Source organism: Pongo pygmaeus, chromosome 20 (assembly GCF_028885625.2).
Source record: "Pongo pygmaeus isolate AG05252 chromosome 20, NHGRI_mPonPyg2-v2.0_pri, whole genome shotgun sequence".
In the NCBI taxonomy this organism is placed as follows: Eukaryota; Metazoa; Chordata; class Mammalia; order Primates; family Hominidae; genus Pongo; species Pongo pygmaeus.
In genome coordinates this window covers 23,351,206-23,362,221 of record NC_072393.2, presented here as the reverse complement: position 1 = coordinate 23,362,221, position 11,016 = coordinate 23,351,206, and the positions used below count along the sequence as shown (strand labels likewise).

At 36.5% G+C, this 11,016-nt stretch overlaps 1 pseudogene; it reads right to left on the bottom strand.

Annotated features, from left to right (window-relative positions):
* Positions 1-4,541: 4,541 nt before the first annotated feature.
* LOC129021044 (zinc finger protein 724-like) overlaps positions 4,542-11,016 on the bottom strand; it is a 31,853-nt pseudogene continuing 25,378 nt past the window's right edge.

The following is an 11,016-nucleotide window of genomic DNA, read 5'->3' as shown; positions in this document are numbered from 1 at the left end:
AGCATCTATTACCCATTAGTTTTACACAATTATTTGCTTGGCTGAAAAATCTTTTGTTATTAACTCTAAATTAATAGACTAGATTTGCAATCTTCAACTTTTCAATAATAAAGTAAATCAGAAAAAAGCAATGTGTGTATGTTGAGTGCATTTTTCTGCCTATTAAAATTCTTTTTGTATTGCCTTGGAAATCCTAGGAAGACATCTAAAAAATACTCCATACAAATCCATTAGCCATGATTTTAGATTTTAAAAGGTCAAGAACTTAATAATTGAGCAAAGCCAAAATCTTGTCTTTGCTTCTAGTTAGTAATCTGGCCATTTCAAAAAGCAGGGCAATTATTCCAAGCCACTGAAAAAATGTGCTTTTAATTTTATCTAATTTCAAATGATTTCTCTAATTGTTACTTTATCATGTTAATCTAAGGGAAACCACCTACATATTTGGTCATGCAGCTAAGAAACATTTATATTATAGCCAGGTGCAGTGGCTCACACCTGTAATCCCAGTACTTTGGGAGGCTGAGGTGGGTGGATCACTTGAGGTCAGAAGTTTGAAACCGGGCTGGCCAACATGGTAAAACTGCATCTCTACTAAAAATACAAAAGTTAGCCGGGTGTAGTGGTGTGTACCTGTAGTCCCAGCCACTCTGGAGGCTGAAGCAGAAGAATCACTTGAACCTAGAAGGTGGAGGTTGCAGTGAGCTGAGATCATGCAACTGCACTCCAGCCTGGGCAACAGAGTGAGACTCTATTTCCAAAAGAAAAAAAAAAGAAAAGAAATATATATACATATGTATATAGGTGTTTAAAGCTCAGGATTTTATTACAGTATAGTAGAATTCCTCTAAAATTATCAGAAGATACGTTCATTATTAATAAATATATTAGGCTTTCAATATTTTTCAACTGTAAAAACAAATATTTAGGTATGCTTTTTCATGATAATGTTAATTCTAGGAGGGTACCCACTGGTCTCCATGGTAATTTCTGCAATGGTGGTAAAACTGGGCAACCAGAATAGGGCACACATGCTGATTTAATCAGAATAAGAATGAGCTCAGCCTTCTTGGTGGACTATTGATATCTGAGAGGCTGATCATTCACTATGGCTTACTAAATATTGCTCCATAATGCCAGTGAGCTCTTTCAGCCAGATTTTCTTTCTCCTGCCATTGATATAGTCATGTTGTCATCTTCTCTGTTTATCTTAAGCTATCGCAGATGAGAAGCAATTATTTCTCGCATGAATAAGAACCTCTTTTATTCCTCTGCCATGGAATCCTCCTGCCCTCTCTACTAGAAGCAACATGCAAGAGGCAGGAATGATGACAATACACAAACATATTTTCTGTCGTGTGGCCACTATAAGTAGCTTACAACAAGGCCCAATTAGAATTCACTTCCAGGTCAGCAGGAGTGTTTTTCTATGATGTGCCTCTTTCTCTAAAAAACATCTCTGATTAATTTCAGCCCAATCAGGATAACGTCTTTTTTGATAAACACAAAGTCAACACACGAGTAACCAAATTTTATGAGAGATTTCCCACCACATTCACACATATTTTTACACTCAAAAAGAATTACACAGCAGGTGTGCAACAGACTGGGAGTCCTGGGGATTATCTTAGAATTTTGCCTACCTGTCTCAATAGACTTTTAAAACAGTCTTTTAGTTGCTTTTGTTATCTAAGTAAACGAAGATATCATCTGCAAATAATAATTAACTACTTTCCTGCTGGCACAGGAAGCTAATAAACTGACTTTAAGACAACAACTAACAATCCGGGTACCACACTGGGTTATGGGAGTTACAATTTTAATGGACTTAAGGGGGCACCATTAGTTATCAAATCCAAAAATAACCCAATACCAAGGGCTCTTATGTAAAAGTCCCTGCATAACTTTAGAAACTGTAAATACCCTAAACCCAGTTACCTTGCTTCACATCAAGTCATTGTCAGGAGGCCCCCCTTCATTGCTGTGTGGATGTGGCAAATGAAGTGTTCTCAGGCTGGAGAAACTTGACAGATCTGCCCCTCAGGGACCTGGACGTTAAATATTTCACTGATGGAAGCAGCTTCATACTACAGGGGGTCCACCGAGCAAGGTATGCAGTGATGACTTTTGACTCAGTAGTAGAGGTGCAGTCTTTGTCTACGGGAACTTCTGCTCAAAAGGCAAAGCTAATAGCTCTAACAAGAGCTCTGTGGCTAGTGAAAGACCAGAAGGCAAATATTTACACAGATTCCAAATATGCTTTTACTACTTTGCATGTTCATGGGGCTATTTACAAAGAAAGAGGACTCTTAACTGCTGAAAGTAAAGAAATAAAATATAAGGAAAAATTCTACAGCTCTTAGACGCTGTATGAGCCCCAAAACAAGTAGCAGTAATGCACTGCAAGGGGCACCAGAAGGCAGGAACATTAGACACCAAAAACAAACAAACAAACAAAAACCAGAAAGGCAGACAAAAAGGCAAAGTGAGCTGCAATGACATATCCACCTTCTAAAGAGGAAGCTTTAGCTATGCTTCTCCTCCTGGAGATCCCCCTCCTAGAGACCCCAAGCAACACTACTAATAAAAGGGATTGGTTTGCCCAGGAAAATGGGAATTACATTGAAGGAGGATGGTGGAAGTTCTCCAATAGAAAACTAGCCATACCTGAGATGGTAGCCCCCAGATTTGTGAAATAGTTCCACTAAGGAACTCACGTAAGAAAGACAGCACTAGAGACATTATTAGAGCATCATGTCTATGTGCCATAGCTCACTGCCATCACTCAAACTGTTTGTGAGCAGTGTTTGACTTGTGCTCAGAACAACCCTCATCAAGGGCCTACCCGGCCACCAATAATTGAAGAAACAAGAGCCATGCCCTGTGAAAACCTGCTTATGGAAGTCCCCAAATTGCTGCAAGCGGGGGGTTATTGGTACATGTTGGTGTTCATTTGCACCTTTTCAGGATGGGTCAAGGCCTTCCCCACCCAGATGCAGAAAGCACAAGAGGTGACCAAAGTGTTGTTAAGAGACACTATCCCCAGATTTGAACTGCCTCAAACACTAGGATCAGACAATGAACCAGCATTTGTGGCTGAAATAGTTCAGGACTTAACTTGGCTATCAAAAATAAAGTGGAAGTTACACACAGCCCACAAGCTGCAGAGCTCAGGAAAAGTGGAGCGCATTAACTGGACACTCAAGCAGCTGTTGAAGAAGTTTTGTCAAGAAACTCATCTAAGGTACAATCAGGTCTTGCCCATGGTCCTCCTCTGAGTCAGGTGCAGCCCCACAGAACAAACTAGGTATTTGCTCTATGAGATTTTGTTCGGCTGGCCACCTCCAATTATAAATCAGGTTAAAGATGACCTGTAGGAACTAAGGGAATTAACTTTAAAAAGGCAGATGCAAGACTTAGGGCTGGCTATGCAAAAGATTCATGGTTAGGTGCAAGAAAAAAAAAATGCCTATAAATCTGGCAGACCCAGCACACTTTCTCAAACCTGAGGACTTTGCTTAGGTTAAGAAGTGAAATCCAACTACTCTGGGACTCATATAGGAAGGGCCCCATACTGTAATTTTGTCCACTCCCACTGCTGTTAAAGTTGCAGGTATCATGCCTTAAATCCACCACAGTTGGCTAAAACCAGCAGCCCAGGACCAGTGGACCAGCCAACAGGACCCAGACCATCCAACCTGCAACAAGATCGCATTGTCAGTGGAGATGACAACAGCCCTGCTCTGGTCACTTCAGAAGCTGACCAGTCTACACATGGCGGAAGCTTGAGAAAACAGCAAGCCCTGCTCTAGTCACACCAGAACCTGAGTAGTCTACACTCAGCCAAAGCTTAAGGAGTTGTCATCAGATAAGTAAATGTGGATAGAAATTTTAAGTTTGATTGGTATCTTAGTGTTGTTGATTGCCGTGTTACTATGCTATCATTATTGCCAGTCTTTCTGTCTAGGGAAAAACCTTACCTGCCCATGTCTAGTATAAAAATATTGTTTGTTTGTTTGCTTGCTTGTTTTACTAATAGTGGTGCTTGAGGCTAAGCAAAAAGAAATACAGTTGAAAGAAAGATATCCACATTGCATACATACCACATGGATAGAAACACAGTAGTTGAAACTTTACTATACCATACATACTATGAATGCACCAGGGCTCCAGGACTCTCTTAGGATTCTGTACTTACAACCAAACCACCTACTCAGTCTGTGACCCAGGAGATGGCCAGCCTTACATATGCTATGACCCTGAACTTCTGCCTGGAGATTAGTTTGAGATCCATGATGGGTCAATAGAAGGAGCCCTTCTAAATAAAACCTGGGTCCCATCTACCTACAAAGGAACCTTATCCTTGTACTTTAATATTTGTCAAGCAAGGTTCAAAGGTGCAGCCTTCCATAAGGCTACCTGCCTAGGGCAACAGTATTATGTTGAGACTAAAAATAAGACTCTATGGAGAAATGCCCAGAATGACTCCTACTTACCAGATCCAAATCTTTTCTCTCAATTCTCTACTAACAAACTGCTGTCTAGAAATAGCCATTCTTGGCATCAGCTAGAGGCTCCAAATGCTTAGAAAGCACCCTCTGGCCTATATTGGATTTGCGGAGTGCAGGCATATCAGCAACTGCCAGCTAAATGGACAGGGACATGTGTATTAGGAACAATCAAGCCATCCTTCTTTCTAATTCCTCTAAAGCAAGGGGAACTCTTAAGATAACCAGTTTACGATGGAAATGGAAGAACTAAAGGAAGCATAATCACAAGAATAGACACAAACATCAAAAGGATGTAGACATAGAGGACTAGGAAGATAATGAGTGACCTCCTGAAAAAATCGTCAAATACTATGGGCCAGCCTCCTGGGCACAAGACGGGTCATGGGGGTACCGCACCCCAATTTACATGCTCAACCGTATCATAATACTCCAAGCTGTCCTCGAAATAATAACCAATGAAACATCAAGAGCTTTAAACTTACTGTCTGTACAAGCTACACAGATAAAGAATGCCATATATCAAAACAGGCTGGCAATAGATTACTTCCTAGCCTCAGAAGAAGGAGTATGTGGAAAGTTAAACTTAACAAACTGCTGTTTAGAAATAGACGATAATAGGTGAGCTGTCGTGGAAATTACGGCCAGGATGCAGACATTAGCCCATGTTCCAGTTCAAACCTGGTCAAGATGATCTCCAAATTCTCTTTTTAGAGGATGGTTTTTGACCTTTCATGGGTTCAATACCTTAATAGGTGGGTTCCTCCTTATCATAGGTGCCTGCCTAATTCTCCCTGTCTCCTGCCTTTTCTTATCAGAAGTGTTCAGTCAACTATAGAGGCAATCGGGGCCACACACCACTACCCAAATAATGGCATTAGGTAAGTATCAGGCTTTGCCCCAAGAAGAATATATACCAACCCAAGGAGAACTACATAATTGTAGTGCTCTCTATTAAACATTATTCTTATATAGAGCACCAAAAGGGGGAGATGAAGTAGAAAATTAAAAAGAAATTAAATGTACACTTTTAGGTTAGGTTAGAATAGGCGTGAAGTAATCCTCTGAAGAAAAGGTATAAAAAGAATATTAACTGCTCCTCTAAAGGCCTCTAAGGGTCTGTGAAACATTAACCATACCTCTTTCCCACATATTTTGTAAGTTCTGTAAGTCCCTGTTATTCTTGCTGTGCAGCTGCAAGGTCACAAGTTAGATAAGTGAAAGTTGCAACTCATGTTTCTCCTAAGTTGTAAGATGTGGCATGAATGATTAACTGCTTTTGTTCTCACTTCTGTAAACCTGCTTCCCGCTTCATGTTTTTCCCACCACAAAACACTTAAAAGTTGCTCGCTTTCTTTGTTCAGGGCTCAGACTTTCAGGACACTTGTCCGCTGAGCTGGTGTACACCTAAAATAAAAGCTCTCCTGCATCCCGATCAGTCTCTCTGGTTCCTTAATTTCCTGCAATAGCATGAGCAACTGTGCTCACCCGCTAATCTTAAAAGATCTGTATGCTTAGGATTATGGAAAACCTATTCTTTATTTACACTTTGAAGATAAATAAGTGCTTTCCAGGCTGGGCATGATGGCTCATGCCTGTAATGCCAGCACTCTGGGAAGCCAAGGCAGGCAGATCACCTGAGGTCGGGAGTTCAAGACCAGCTTGACCAACATGGAGAAACCCCGTCTCTACTAAAAATACAAAATTAGCCAGGCGTGGTGGCACATGCCTGTAATTCCAGCTACTTGGGAGGCTGAGGCAGGAGGATCGCTTGAACTCAGGAGGCAGAGGTTGCGGTGAGTCGAGATCATGCCCTTGCACTCCGGTCTGGGCAGTAACAGTGAAACTCAGTCTCAAAAAATAAATAAATAAACAAGTGTTTTCCAGTAAACCCAACGGGGCAATTGTGACTCACAATCATAAGCTATTGAAATAATACTATTATCTAGATGACACGTTTATGTTCAAGTTGTTTAACTTCTATAATTCAGACACTATAAAAATTTTATACTATAAATTGTAAGACACAAAAATATAAAGTATCAGTTTTTTTTGGTTTTGGAATACTATCATTATTTCTAGTTGACATAACTTGAAAATCTAGCTGCTGTTGCTGTAGAAACTAGAAATGTCCTCGTTGATTCTGCTTTACTTCTTGCCTTCCTATTTTACAAAAACAAAGCAACACAAGAAAGGCCATAAAGGACACACCTCGATTGCAAACACACCAGAGTACTTGTAGAGACTCTGGTGAGCATGTATGTGTGAGCATATTAATTTGAAATTCATGGCATCTTTTTCAGAAGTACAGACTTCTATATGGCAAATAATAAAGACAAGTAAAAATTTAGCACTGCAATAGAATAAGAAAAGTATTCTGAAAGAACCTTCTCATCCACTATTCCTTTACTCACCAGTATGGCTGTGATGAAATGGTTTCAGGAGTGTGGTCTTAAATAACCAACACTCTCTGTTTTATGGTTCTTGGGCTATGGCCATAAGATTTTTATGCATTTTTTCACTAGAAAAATGTTTTTATTTTAATTCAGGAATGTAACATAATTTTCACAGCCTCACACTTACAAAAATGGTTTATTCTAAAATAAGACATGTGATTAAACAACTTACCATTATTTTCCCGAAAAGAGTGGAGTAACAAGTTAACCCTATAGCCCTAAAATAAAACATAAAGATGTAGTCATTTATTTTAGCTGCACACTTGGGAATAAAACACTTCTTGGGTTAAAGGGCAAGAGCTTTCAGATATGTTAGCTTTCAGGATGTGGGCAGATCTGGAGAAACATTCAGCCCTATGCCCAAAAAGAGCATAATTTTGTTTCTTTCACCTCTAATTTAAATTACCACCCCAGAACTAGAGAAATGTAACATGTCATTATACCACAGGACATTTTATTATTTTTATTTTATATTCAAGGGGTACATAAAAAGATTTGTAACATACGGATACTGCAAGATGTTAAGGTTTGGGCACTCAGTAAAAATTGCCGAAGTAGTGTACATCATACCTGATAAGTAGTTTTTCAATGCTTTTCTTTAAAAAAAAAAACTTCCAGTGTTTATTATTTCCATCTTTGTTTCTGTGTTTGCCCAATGTTTAGCACCCACTTATAAGTGAGAACAGGTGGTATCTGAGGTACTTATACACCGTGCAATACTATGCAGCCACAAAAAAAAAAAAAAAATGTTCTTTGCAGCAACATGGATCTAAGATTCAAAGGTACCTGGTTTAATTCTATGTCTTTGCTATCGTGAATAGTGCTGCAGTAAACATGTGAGTGCAGGACTTTTGTGTCAAATAATTTATTTTGGATGTATACTCAGTAATTGTATTGATGGGTCAAGTGGCAATTCTATTTGTAGTTCTTTGAGAAATCTCCAAACTGTATTCCACAGGGGCTGAATTAATTTGCATTTCCACCAACAGTATAAAAAGATTCCCTTTTTTCCACAACTTTTACATTTGTCAGTTTTTAACTTTTAATAAGTCATTCTAACTGGTGTGAGATGGTATCACATTGTCATTTTGATTTACATTTCTGTGATGACTAGGAATGCTGAGCATTGTTTGCATGTTTATTGGCAGATTTTATGTCTTCCTTTTAAAAATGTCTATTCATATTCTTTGTCTGTTTTTTAATAAATTCTGATAGATATTATTTATTAATTCTTTGTTGTTTGCAATTTGCAAATATTTTATTTTATACTGTAGGATGTCTCTTTACTTTGTCAATAGCTTCTTTTGCTGTGCAGCTCTTTAGTTTAAGTAGGTGCCAATTTTCTATTTTTATTTTTGTTGCATTCATTTTTATAGCGTTAGTTATAAATTATTTCTAGTGTCTAGAGTACTAAGTGTTTTTTCAGCATTTATATAGCTTGAAGTCTCACAGTTAAGTCTTTAATCTATCTTAAGTTATATTTTTTATATAATGAGAGGTAAGGGTCCAGTTTTCCTCTGCATATGACTAACCAGTTTTCCCAGTACTATTTATTAAATAGGGATTTATTTCCTTTTTATTTCTGTTGACTTTGTCAAAAATAAGTTGGTTGCAGGAGTGTAGCTTTATTTCAGATATCTCTCATCTGTTTCATTGGTCTACATGTATATTTTTGTACCAGAATTATTGCAACTTGTAAAGTTTGAAGTCAGGTAACGTGAGGCCTCCAGGTTGATTCCTTTTAATGTTGCTTTAGCTATTTAGGCTTTTTTGTTATATATATAAATTTTAGAATAGTTTTATTAAATTTATAAAAAATGGCATTGATAGTTTGATAGCGATAGCACTTCATCTGTAAGCTGCTCTAGGACATTTAAATTATATTGAGTTTTCAAAATCCATGAGCATGGAATGCTTTTCCATTTATTTGTGTTTTCTGATATCTTTCAGCAGTGTATTGTAGTTCTCCTTGTAGAGATATTTTACCTCCTTGATTTAATGTAGTCCTAGATATTATTTTTTGATTGTGGCTATTGTAAACAGAACTGTGTTCTTGATTTTAATGTTATTGGTATACAGAAATGTTACTCGTTTGGGTATGTCAATTTTGTATCTTGAGAATTTGCTGAAGTCATTTTTTAGTCTTAAGAATCTTTGGGGGAAATCTTTGAAGTTTCCCAGGTGGCGAATTATATCTTCTGTGAAGACAATTTGACTTATTTTCCTATTTGGATGCCTTTTATTTCACTATTTTGTTGGATTGCTTTGGCTAGGACTTCCAGAACTATGTTAAATAAGTGTTTAGAGAGGATGTTTTTGTCTTATTTTTCTTCTTATTGAGAATGCATCCAGCTTTTGCCTGTTCAATATGATGTTGAATAAAGTTTTGTCATAAATGGCTTTTATTTTGAGGTATGTTTCTTCAATTTCTGGTTTGTTAAGAATATTTTTATGAATGAATATTGAATTTTCTTGAATGCTTTTTCACATTTACTGTGATAATAAGTTTTTGCTTTTAATCATCTTTACTGGTGAATCACACTTATTGACTTGCGCATGATGAAACATTCTTGCAGTCATGAAGTAAAGCTCACATGATTGTGGAGAAATAACTTTTTGATGTGCTTATGAATTCAGCTTGCTAGTATTTAATGGAGAATTTTTGTTTCATGTTCACCAACAATATTGACCTATAGTTGTCTTTTTTTGTTGTATCTTTACTAGATTTTGGTATCAGAATGATGCTGGTTTCATATAATAAGTTAGGAATAATTTCCACCTTGATTTTTGGAATACAGTTAGTAGGATTATTACCAGTTCATCTTTATTATATGTAGTAAAATTTGGCTGTAAATTCATCTGATCCAGGGCTGTTTATGGTTGGTGGGTTTTATATCACTAATTCAATATTGTTATACATTTTTGTTCTGTCCAAGATTTTTGTTTCTTCCTGATTCAATTTTGGGAAGTTTTGTATATCAAGAGTATATTTATTTTCTCTAAATTTTCTAGTTTGCATACATAGAGATGTTCATAGTAGTCTCTGAAGATGTTTTGTATTTAAGTGGGATAAATTGTGATTTCACATCCATAATATTTAAATACATGCAGAATAAAAGTTTGACAAAAGTGACATTTCCTCATGATAAATCTCTGAGAAAATTAGGTATAGGACAAATGCACCTCAAGTTAATAAACGCCGCTTATAACAAAAATTGTACAGTTAACAACATACTAAACACGGAAATGTTTTAAGCTTTTCAGTCTTACTAAGCATGGTACTAAATGTCCAAGACAGAAAAATTAGAAAATAAAATCAAAGACATCCAGATTGGAAAAAAAGTTAAATTACAGCTGTTTGCAGATGATATAATTTTAAGTAGAGAAAAGCCTAACACTTTACTAAGAACCAGTAGAACCAGTAAACAAATTTATTAAACTGGCAGTATATAAAATCAACATACAAAAGTCAGTAGACTTTCAATACACTAACGATTAACTATTTCGAAATAAAATAAAAAACAATCTCATCTATAATAACTATACTTTGAATTAGTTATAAAGTATAGTAACTATACTTTGAATTAAATTTAAACAAAAAGTTGAAACACCTTACATTATAAATTGAGGAACGTTAAAATAAACTAATACAAAATGAAAAAAATTATTCATGAATTGGTATTTTTAATAACGTTAAAAATCTGCATTACACAAAATGATCTACAGATATAATGCAACCTCCATCAAAATACCAGCAACACACTAAATATAATTTTTAAAAATGTATTTAAAATTTATACAGTACCAAAAAAGACCTACAATAGTCAAAACAGTCAAGAAAAAATAGGCTGAAGGTATCACCCTAGCTGACTTTGAAATATGCTACATAGCTATAATAACAAAAATGTACAGTACTTGAATAAAAGTGGACACATAGATTAATGGAGCAAACGGGAGAGAGCAGAAACATATCCATGTATTTACAGCTAACTGATTATATCAGTTATATATAAATAGTTGATTATATAAATAGGTGACAATTTCTTAGGGAC